Below are 12163 nucleotides of genomic sequence, written 5' to 3' on the forward strand. Positions count from 1 at the left end.
GTGTGACACTTAGCTTTTTACTTATTTATTGGATTTAATAAACGTTAATGCACTAGGGCTGGTGTGCGCTCTCTCTTGCTCCATATAAAGTGAAGTGAAAAAAACACCTTACTGAATAGTGACGATAATTTAGGGGCACTCTAAATAAATGATACTAAACGTGAAAAATTATTCAAACCATATCAATAACCCAAATAACATTAATACAAAATGTTAGAATTGTGAACTAATCACCATACAAATAAAGCATAATAAAAACACATAAAATGCAATAGGGACTAATATAGAATCAGTCACATGAAAAGTCCCAATAAATGTGTCTTTAAATTCCTTGATAGAAATTCTCGGATAACTCAAGTGCAATAACAAGTTTTATAAATTGTGGTATAGCAGCAGATCCAAAAGGGCTTGCGACTCCCTCCACCAAGAAAACAGCAATACACCACTCATGAAGATACAAGTCCAAACTGCTTACCAGATTTGTTTGACCACTTTATTTAAAAAGTAAGTCAAACAGCGCCCGTACAGGCAATGCCTGCTCATATAGATGCTGGTGGAAATAACACGGGATAATACGTCCCCCTTCACAGACTCAGGCGGTATATATAAAAAAAATACAAAAGGATCCATAGCGTAATACCAATTTTAATAGAAAGATAAGTATAAAAACAGACAGCCAAATGGCTCCTTACGTGGTCGTGTGCCTGACCTGGCACTGGGGCTGCTCGCCTTGAGAGAAAAGACACGCACTCCAAAACGATCAGCGTATTCCTTCCGCAATCGCTGGTATAGCGTGCGTTCCAGGCCGTCAGACCGACAACCAGAGGGCCGGAAGTGGCGTCAGAAACGTGACCAGGTACCGCTCCGACGTACATTTCGTTGTTAACGTCCTCAGGAAGCGTACCAGGTCACTAATGGTTGGCGCTTATATCAAATCATCGCAAAGCTAGAGCCAATCCATTTAGTTTTATTTTTCGAAATTTCTCTTCTCATGTGCGTTCCTCTCCAGTGTCTCGTGACTTTGTCAATACCATAGAACCTACACAGTGAAGGATCACTATTATGGTACTGCTTAAAGTGTCTCGACACACTATGGTTAGGAAAACCTTTTTTTATATTTGCAAGATGTTCATTAATTCCAATTTTCACTTGTCTAGTTGTGCCGCCTACATATTGCAAAGAATACGGACATTCTAGAACGTATGTCACATGATCTGAATTACAGGTAATGAGAGGTTTGATCTTAAATTCATTCCCTGTCATACATGACACGAAATTGGGCACTTTCTTAGGTGTCCCAGGTCCCTTTGTGACTTTACATGCACGACGTCTGGTACAGAAGTGGAAACCGGATCCGTCCAAAAAAGTTCCCAGCCTCCTTGGGGGATCTGGCACATTTTGGGCTATCCGATTTCTCAGGCCTGGGGCCCTCCTATAGATAAATCTAGGTTTATATAGAATGGTAGATGCAAGATCTTTTCTTTCAATAAAATAGGACAGTATTTTTTGAAAATGGTTTCTATTTGCCTATATTGTCTATTAAATCCTGTTACAAAAGCTAATCCACCCTTAAATGAAGATTTAGGCTTGGGAGTTAGTAAAGATGATCTATCCATCTTAACCACTTTGTTTAAATCTCTACTTAGGATCTCTGAACTATATCCTTTTTCTAAAAATCTCTCTGTCAGAATTCCCGCCTGTGTATAGAAATCAGCTTCGTTCGTACAGTTTCGCTTGAGTCTCATATATTGCTCCTTTGGGACTGCTCCAATCCACTAAGGGTGATGGCAACTGTGCGTAGGCACATAGCCATTCCTGTCAGTGGCCTTAAAGAAAGTTTTAGTTTTGGAACCCCCATCTTTTTTGGTGATGGTGAGATCCAAATAATTTACCTTTTCCATACTTAATTCTGCTGTGAATTTTAAACCATATTTATTCCTATTCATTGTTCCCAAGAATGAAACAAAGCTGGTTTCATCACCTTGCCAGAACAGAATTACATCATCGATGTATCTTTTGTAGAACACCAAAGACCTATTCATATTGAGAAAAATACTCTCAGATTCACATTTGTTAAGTACAATATTTGCTATACTTGGGGCTTAGCGTGCCCCCATGGCTACCCCCCCTTCTGGTTATAGAAATCATTATTTGCCCAGAAAAAATTATTAGTCATAGCTAGCTTTAGCCCCTTTATTAAGAAATTAATTTGTAATTTTTTTCAATTTTGACTCTTTGTTTAATGTCCATCTAAGTGCATCCAATGCATTATTATGTTGTATATTTGTATAGAGGGATTCAATATCCATTGTTATCATAATGATATCTTCTGCAGCAACCAATCCTTGTAGAGAGATTATCAAATCTCTACTATCTTTAAGATAAGAAGGACTTAGGGGAACTAGCGTTTAAAAAAAAACATTTAGATATTCCCCTAACCTAGAAAAAAGGGAATCCATCCCGCTAATTATTGGTCGACCAGGGGGAAAATCTTTATTCTTATGTACTTTGGGTAATATATACATTACCGGAATTTTAGGAGCATTTGGAATGAGATACTCAGCTTCTTTCTGATTTAAAATTTGTTTATTTTTCCCTTCTGACACCCACTTACTAAGTTCATTTTTTAGATTTTGGGTAGGATCGCCCTAAGTTTCACATAAGTGGTTGAATCATCTAAAAGTCTTCCCATCTCTTGATAATAGTATTCACGCGACATTATCACCAACCACCTCCTTTATCAGCTGGTCTTATAACTATTTATTTGTTTTCTTCTAGGGATTTAATTCCCTCCCAGCTTCTATGGCTCGATTCAAAATTTTTTACTTCCATATCTCTCACTTCACTCTGTACCATGTTTTTGAAAACTTCAATATGATGATTTGTGTTTTTTTTGGGATTAAAGACTGAATTGTTCCTCAATCCACTATGGACATAGGAACACTCAGTCTCCAAAGGAATAGAGCCAACACTCATACTGTTGGCAAAATGTTTCTTGATGTTTAATTTTTTCTAATATATTTTTCAATGTCCACAAATACCTCAAATTTATCAACATCTTTATTGGGAACATATTTTAATCCGTGATTCAAAACCTACATTTCCTGTTTGCTAAAAACTATATCTGTTAAATTAAAAACAACATTTTTTACTTGTCTCTTTTCCTTTTTCTTTCTCCCTCTTCCTCTCTTCCCTCTCTTTCTACCTGATCTCTGGAGGGATGAGGTGAATTGGGTTGGATATGATAAGGTTCCTTCCATCTCCTACATTCGCCCCCCCCCCGTGTTGATTCTGGTAGGGGGCAGGTCTCCCCCTAAAATTCCCTCTAAAAGCTCCTCTAAGGGGTCTTGGTCCTAGCCCTAATTTTGATCTAGAAAGAGGCTTCAAACAACTTCAATTTGATATGGAGAAGCAAATTAGGTTATTGTGGGATGTTACTTCCTTTGATATGTACATCCATCTAGCTAAATATGACATGGAGGGGATGGAAGGAACCTTATCCTATCCAACCCAATTCACCTCATCCCTCCAGAGATCAGGTAGAAAGAGAGGGAAGAGAGGAAGAGGGAGAAAGAAAAAGGAAAAGAAACAAGTAAAAAATGTAATTTTTAATTTAACAGATATAGTGTTTAGCAAACAGGAAACGGAGGTTTTGAATCAGGGATTAAAATATGCTCCCAATAAAGATGTTGATAAATTTGAGGTATTTGTGGACATTGAAAAATATATTAGGAAATTAAACATCAAGAAACATTTTGCCAACAATATGAGTGTTGGCTCTATGTCCATAGTGGATTGAGGAACAATTCAGTCTTTAATCCCAAAAAGAACACAAATCATCATATTGAAGTTTTCAAAAACATGGTACAGAGTGAAGTGAGAGATATGGAAGTAAAAAAATTTGAATCGAGCCATAGAAGCTGTGAGAGGATTAAATCCCTAGAAGAAAACAAACAAATAGTTATAAGACCAGCTGATAAAGGAGGTGGGTTGGTGATAATGTCGCGTGAATACTATTATCAAGAGATGGGAAGACTTTTAGATGATTCAACCACTTATGTGAAACTTAGGGGTGATCCTACCCAAAATCTAAAAAATTAACTTGGTAAGTGGGTGTCAGAAGGGAAAAATAAACTAATTTTAAATCAGAAAGAAGCTGAGTATCTCATTCCAAATGCTCCTAAGATTCCGGTAATGTATATATTACCCAAAGTACATAAGAATAAAGATTTTCCCCCTGGTCGACCAATAATTAGCGGGATGAATTCCCTTTTTTCTAGGTTAGGAGAATATCTAAATGTTTTTTTTAAAACGCTAGTTCCCCTAAGTCCTTCTTATCTTAAAGATAGAAGATATTTGATAATCTCTCTACAAGGATTGGTTGCTGCAGAAGATATCATTATGATAACAGTGGATATTGAATCCCTCTATACAAATATACAACATAATGATGCATTGGATGCACTTAGATGGGCATTAAACAAAGAGTCGAAATTGAAAAAATTACAAATTAATTTCTTAATAAAGGGGCTAAAGCTAGCTATGACTAATATTTTTTTCTGGGCAAATAATTATTTCTATAACCAGAAAGGGGGGTAGCCATGGGGGCACGCTATGCCCCGAGTATAGCAAATATTGTACTTAACAAATGGGAATCTGAGAGTATTTTTCTCAATATGAATAGGTCTTTGGTGTTCTACAAAAGATACATCGATGATGTAATTCTGTTCTGGCAAGGTGATGAAACCAGCTTTGTTTCATTCTTGGGAACAATGAATAGGAATAAATATGGTTTAAAATTCACAGCAGAATTAAGAATGGAAAAGGTAAATTATTTGGATCTCACCATCACCAAAAAAGGTGGGGGTTCCAAACTAAAACTTTCTTTAAGGCCACTGACAGGAATGGCTATGTGCCTATGCACAGTTGCCATCACCCTCAGTGGATTGGAGCAGTCCCAAAGGGGCAATATATGAGACTCAAGCGAAACTGTACGAACGAAGCTGATTTCTATACACAGGCAGAGATTTTCAGAAAAAGGATATAGTTCAGAGACCCTAAGTAGAGATTTAAACAAAGTGATTAAGATGGAAAGACCATCTTTACTAACTCCCAAGCCTAAATCTTCATTTAAGGGTGAATTAGCTTTTGTAACAGGATTTAATAGACAATATAGGCAAATAGAAACCATTTAAAAAAAATACTGGCCTATTTTATTGAAAGATAAAGATCTTGCATCTACCATTCCATATAAACCTAGATTTATCTATAGGAGGGCCCCAGGCCTGAGAAATCGGATAGCCCGAAATGTGCCAGATCCCCCAAGGAGGCTGGGAACTTTTTTGGACGGATCCGGTTTCCACTTCTGTATCAGATGTCGTGTGTGTAAAGTCACAAGGGGACCTGGGACACCTAAGAAAGTGCCCAATTTCGTGTCATGTGTGACAGGGAATGAATTTAGGATCAAACCTCTCATTACCTGTAATTCAGATCATGTGACATACATTCTAGAATGTCCGTGTTCTTTGCAATATGTAGGCCGCACAACTAGACAGTTGAAAATTAGAATTAATGAACATCTTGCAAATATAAAAAAAGGTTTTCCTAACCATAGTGTGTCGAGACACTTTAAGCAGTACCATAATAGTGATCCTTCACTGTGCAAGTTCTATGGTATTGACAAAGTCATGAGACACTGGAGAGGAATGCACATGAGAAGAGAAATTTCGAAAAATGAAACTAAATGGATTTATAAATTACAAACATTACAACCATTGGGAATTAATATTGAACTTGATCTAAACTGTTTTCTGTCCAATGATTAATGGATTGGGAATAGTTTGGATTTTTTCCTTGTTTTTTCCCCTTTTTTTAAGGTATGTTGATTGAGGTAATTTTCCATTCTCCCGCCTTCCCTTCCCTTCTCTTGGTGAGAGAGGAACATTTTCTGTTTTTTTCTCAATTTAATTAATTTTTTTACATCCCTTAGTTTTTTTTTATGTCCTTTCCATTTTTTTATGTTTAGTTCATATTTATTTATTTCTGTATAATTTTATTTATATATTTTTTGATAAGGTTTGGTTTGGATTAGTTCCTGGCAGAATTTCCAGTCTTTCCCGTCTTTGTGTATATATCATGTACCTCCTTGGTGGGGGTGTATGTATGCATATTTTTTTTGGTTGGGGGTGGAGTATTGTTTAAAAATATTTTTTTCTAAATTTTTTTATTTTTTTATTTCTTTAGGAAGTTTATTATTATTTTTTTCAGCTTGTTTTTTTCAATTTATGTATTTATTGATATCTTATTTTGAATTGATGCCCATATCTTATCAACTTATTGGCACCAAAGATTGTTTGCTGGAATTCTGTTGGTTATTTTATATATTTTTTACAAATATTAAAATTTTCTTTAAAAAATTTCATTTTTTTTACTTTCTCGATTAAAATTTATACGCGCTATATTTTTGTATGTATTTTTTGTACTATGGAAATGAATGTTATTAATTGTATATCGTGCTGTCTGAGCGACACTGAGGCTGTGTATCACTTGCTCCCTCTATTGGCTCTAGCTTTGCGATGATTTGATATAATCAGTGCAGAGTGACCTGGTACGCTTCCTGAGGACGTTAACAACGAAACGTACGTCGGAGCGGTACCTGGTCACGTTTGGTTGTCGGTCTGACGGCCTGGAACGCACGCTATACCAGCTAATGCGGAAGGAATACGCTGATCGTTTTGGAGTGCGTGTCTTTTCTCTCAAGGCGAGAAGCCCCAGTGCCGGGTCAGGCACACGACCACGTAAGGAGCCATTTGGCTGTCTGTTTTTATACTTATCTTTCTATTAACCACTTGCTTACTGGGCACTTAAACCCCACTCAGTCCCAGACCAATTTTCAGCTTTCAGCGCTGATGCACTTTGAATGACAATTGCGCGGGCATACAACACTGTACCCAAATGAAATTTTTATAAAAATTTTTCCCACAAATAGAGCTTTCTTTTGGTGGTATTTAATCACAGCTGGGAGTTTTATTTTTTGCTAAACAAACAAAAAAAGATGCAAAAAAAATAAAAAATCACGTTTAATAGTTTGTTATAAAATTTAGCAAACAGGTCATTTTTCTCCTTCATTGAAGTGCGCTGATGAGACGGCACTGATAGGCTGCACTGGTGGGCACTGATAGGCTGCACTGGTGGGCACTGATAGGCTGCATTGGTGGGCACTGATAGGCTGCACTGGTGGGCACTGATAGGCATAGTTAAGGCGGCACTAATAGGCACAGATAAGGCGGCACCGATGGGCACAGATAAGGCGGCACTGATGGGCAAAGACGGGCACAGATAAGATGGCACGGATGGGTGGCACAGATGGGTGGCACGGATGGGTGGCACTAAGGGGCACTGATAGGTACCACTGATAGATGGGACTGCTGGGCACTGATAGGTGGCACTGATAGGTGGCTCTGATAGGTGGCACTGCTGGGCACTGATGGGCGGCACTGCTGGGCACTGATGGGCGGCACTGCTGGGCACGGATATGTGGCACTGGGGTGCAGCACCTTTGTTTAGGCAGACTGTGGGCACTGCTGGGTGGCACTGTGGGCACTGCTGGGTGGCACTGCTGGGTGGCACTGTGGGCACTGCTGGGTGGCACTATGGGCACTGCTGGGTGGCACTATGGGCACTGCTGGGTGGCACTGACAGGGGGGACACATATTTTATTTAGGCAGGCAAAGCAGGGGGCAGGTGGGCACTGGCAGGGGGCAGGTGGGCACTGGCAGGGCTGGCCGTGATCGGGACTGATGTCCGGTGATCGGCTTTTTTTTTTCTCCTCACGCTGTCAGCGCGAGGAGGAATAATAGCCGATTACCGGCTCCGTTATATCACATGATCAGCTGTCATTGGCTGACAGCTGATCACGTGATAAGGGGTCGGGATCGACCCCTTGCACTGATCGGTGATCAGGCGAGTCTCGTAGACTCGCCGATCACAGATCGCGCCGCGTGCGCCCCTCAGGGGGCGCGCAGGCCGCTCGTGCACGGGACTACGTCAATAGACGTAGTCCCGGAAAAGGAGATCCGCGCTGTAGCCGTCATTCGGCTATAGCACGGGTCTCAAGTGGTTAAAATCAGTATTACGCTATGGATCCTTTTGTATTTTTTTATATATACCGCCTGAGTCTGTGAAGGGGAACGTATTATCCCATGTTATTTCCACCAGCATCTATATGAGCAGGCATTACCTGTACAGGCGCTGTTTGACTTACTTTTTAACTAAAGTGGTCAAACAAATCTTGTAAGCAGTTTGGACTTGTATCTTCACAAGTGGTGTATTGCTGTTTTCTTGGTGGAGGGAGTCGCAAGCCCTTTTGGATCTGCTGCTATACCACAATTTATATCACTTGTTATTGCACTTGAGTTATCCGAGAATTTCTATCAAGGAATTTAAAAACACGTTTATTGGGACTTTTCATGTGACTGATTCTATATTAGTCCCTATTGCATTTTATGTGTTTTTATTATGCTTTATTTGTATGGTGATTAGTTTCACGATTCTAACATTTTGCATTAATGTTATTTGGGTTATTGATATGGTTTGCATAATTTTTCACGTTTAGAATAATTTATTTAGAGCGCCCCTAAATTATCGTCATATGAGTCCATAAAAAGGAAAACCCGGCTTGACATGTAGATTCTCTTCTTCAGGAGGGATGACATGGTGAGATGTAGTAGTCGCTGGTCGCTCTGGGATACTCTGTGTCTTGTTCCTGGGTCGGGCTTCTTGGGCGTTTCATTGAGGAAGATGTACTCATCTGCTCCGGTCACGTGTCCAATAGCACGGCATATAGAAGAATAGAAACAAAAACAACATGAGTAAATATACCTATACTTCCTTCAACTATGATCAGCTGCAACAATAAAAATGAAATGCCCCCAGATTCCAAGACCCTTAAAAGGATTCCAACCTTCACTAGCTATAGCTCTGGCTTTGCCTTTTAGGTTTCTTAGCCTTATCTATATGGGCCTGAACTTTTTCACCAGTATCCCCGATCCAGGTATAGCAATCTTTACTTATGAAATCCCAAAAACCACCCTTGGATTGTGGGAACTTCCTTGTAGCTTCAACAGTTACATGAAAACATCCCATCCTCAATGGATTAGAAACTCAAGCCCCCACCATGTACAAACAATTCCCGTCCAGCTGTCCCTGCCATTCTTACCTTCTCTCGCGCCATCAGAATCGGCCGCGATATAAGATGCTGGGATGAGATTCACCAGCACACATGAACCTATTGCCTTAGGGAAACTACCTTATACTGTAAGGTGTAGATCCACATTAACCGCCCTGGCAGTATGATTAGTTCTGGTTTTAGGTGCTGAAAGCAGTACAATTATTTTGCATGGAAATTTGGTGTTTTATATTGTAGGCCTATAATTCTTAGGAATAACTCTCTTAAATCTGTTCAAACCAGAGTCTAGCAGACATCCCGGGTATGATAAAGTTTAAAATATAATAAATAATAATAAAAATGATTCAATAATGTAATCAAATCAAAAAACACTGAAATTTGCTCATTTGCAGATTTGTCGCTGTCATTAGATTTAGTGTTTGATGACGAATTTCCCCACAAATCGCTATCGCTCAATTCTGCAAGTGATTATAATTTATTATCGATGTTTTATAGTTGGTCTAAAATCACTTTTGACATAAAGGGACACTTTTTGGTTGCTATGGACAATCTCCAAATTCCAGGCAGAAAAAACAGTATTTATAATATAAAAGTGTATGCAAGGCACTGCACAGACCACTAGGGACAAAGGGGGTGTATATTTTTTTTATACAGTACTGTAATCTGTAAGATTACAGTACTGTGTGTGTTTTAACTTTTTTTGAATTTGTCGCCGATCTCCGCTCCCGTGCGCCGTAACGTCGCAGGGAACAGAGCTTGGCGGCATTCGGGCACTGTGTGAATCGAGTGGAGGACAGCTCGATCACACAGCGCGGAGGACATCACTGGATCCAGTCTGGCTCGGGGTTACTGCTTATGATAGTAAAATCCTAACCCGAGCCAGACTCGGGATCACCGCCAGGGGGGGTTAATACCAAACTAAAGTTGAGACACGCTTGTGGGCTACCTAGTTATCCTGATACCAAAACTGGCAAGAACCAGAGCGATTTTTAAAATTATAATTAATTTTACCCTCTAGAAATGTATTGTTAAATTCTATTGACAAGTGTCTGTTTGGATTTTACTAGTTTGTCATAACTCCCCACACCAATATGCCTATATATCATACACAGCTGTCATTGCTGGGGAACTTAGAGCTCAGTGAAGACTCAGAGTAGACCCAACCACGTGTCCTGTTCACTTTCTTAGCTAGTTGGAAAATACACTTTAAAAATATAAATAAAAAGATACTTCTCATCCTTGTCTCCTGCAATCTTCTTTACAATGACCCAGTCACCTGTCACAAACGTAAATAGAATTAGAGTAGTTAGTATCATTGGTTTGAAAAATTGTCATTCTCACCACTCTAATCCCCCCCCCCTTTTTCCTCCTCATTACAAACTGGAGGAAGACACACAGGGTTTAGAATGGTGCAGAAAAAAATGTGAAATAGCCTATGATACTTTTACATTCATATACGCTTTCAGAAACTCCTTGGACCTGAAAAGACACTTATAAACAAAAGTTATTACTCTGTCCTTCATAGACAATACAACAATCGTGTACATTGGTAAATTGTCATTGACATTCCTCAAAACCGATAGTAGCTAAACCTTCTGTAACTCTCACTTTCATGTTCTTACTAAAATACAACACCCGCAACACGTAAGAGGCCTGCCGAGGTGGGTTCAAACATATTCTTGTTACTACATACAGATATGAGACAAACATTTAGATACAAATGTGGGGGGGATATTTCATAGTTCCAAATCAAAAAATTACAAATTAAAAAAACAACCAAATGGAATGCTGCCTTCACTCTTGGCGATAGAAAAAAAAAATACATACAATGGGAAAGACACAAGAACATCTCAGAATATTGTATGGACCAGCCACACAAAGTTCTAAAACTGGCATGAGAATTTTAACCACAGTTCTTCCTCTAAGAATCACAAAAGCAAGTACTACATATCTGTCAACTCACTCAGCATTACAGATTTCTGAAGCCGCAGTTGCCATACATCAACTCCAGAGGGATACCCAAAATAGTATCCTTGGACCTATGTCAGTCCTTAAAGGGATCTAATGGCCTTTAGCCCCAAAACTAGGATCTTTATGTACTGTGCAACAGTCTGACTGCGGGAAGCCTCAAATTCTTCCCTTGCATGAACCTCCTAGTGCCCATGGCGATTCGAATGGACTTATCGTCTTACCCCTGCGTCCAGAGAAACAGTTGCACCTACTTTGGGGACCACCACCAGGTGCCATCTTCTGCGGTGGATTGACGGACTACAGCTAGTCCCCCAACTAGAAACCCCATCCGAGCTGTTATCACCCCCCGACTTAGGACTCTACCCCTCACCGTGTATGCGTACACAAGCGTTTCCTTTGTACACCCATACACTGCATCGCCAGATTTAGCCACACAGAATTAGGCCCGCTTACTCTACAGAACAATGTGGCTTCTCTCTCTGTATCTAGATATTACAACAAACAGAGATGCCTCCTATTTGCTCTCTACCCAAAACTGTATTAAAGAATAAACCTTAGAAAAAAACTGAAATTAAAATATAAAACACTCTTTCAAACGCCAGTATTTTCCCATTGTCCTAACAAACATGAGTCAGAAGACCCCCCAGCTCCTCCCACTAACTTTCTGTGTCTCCAAAATGTTGTAACATGAACCCAGCAAACTAGTTCATTTACATATCAATGTTACAGGAAAAGGGAGGGGGAGGGGGAGCCTAGCCCCACATGCAGGCTATACAATACAAGCCTAACAAAAAACAAATAAATGTCCTCTGTGAAACTTCCATACATTTGTAAAATAAAAATAACACACCGCTGTGTACAAAAACTCAGTTAAAGCTAGTTTCACCATCCACTGAAACTCAATGCAAAGTAGAGATTTTCACTGAAAACCAAAATTCACTACAGAAAATGCAATAGCTTAACTGAAAAATCATGTAAAAAGTACAAAAATAGAATTCACTTAAA

The sequence above is a fragment of the Lithobates pipiens genome, unplaced genomic scaffold, assembly GCF_037356315.1.
Source record: "Lithobates pipiens isolate NorthernLeopardFrog02 unplaced genomic scaffold, aLitPip1_a1.2 Scaffold_10, whole genome shotgun sequence".
In the NCBI taxonomy this organism is placed as follows: domain Eukaryota; kingdom Metazoa; phylum Chordata; class Amphibia; order Anura; family Ranidae; genus Lithobates; species Lithobates pipiens.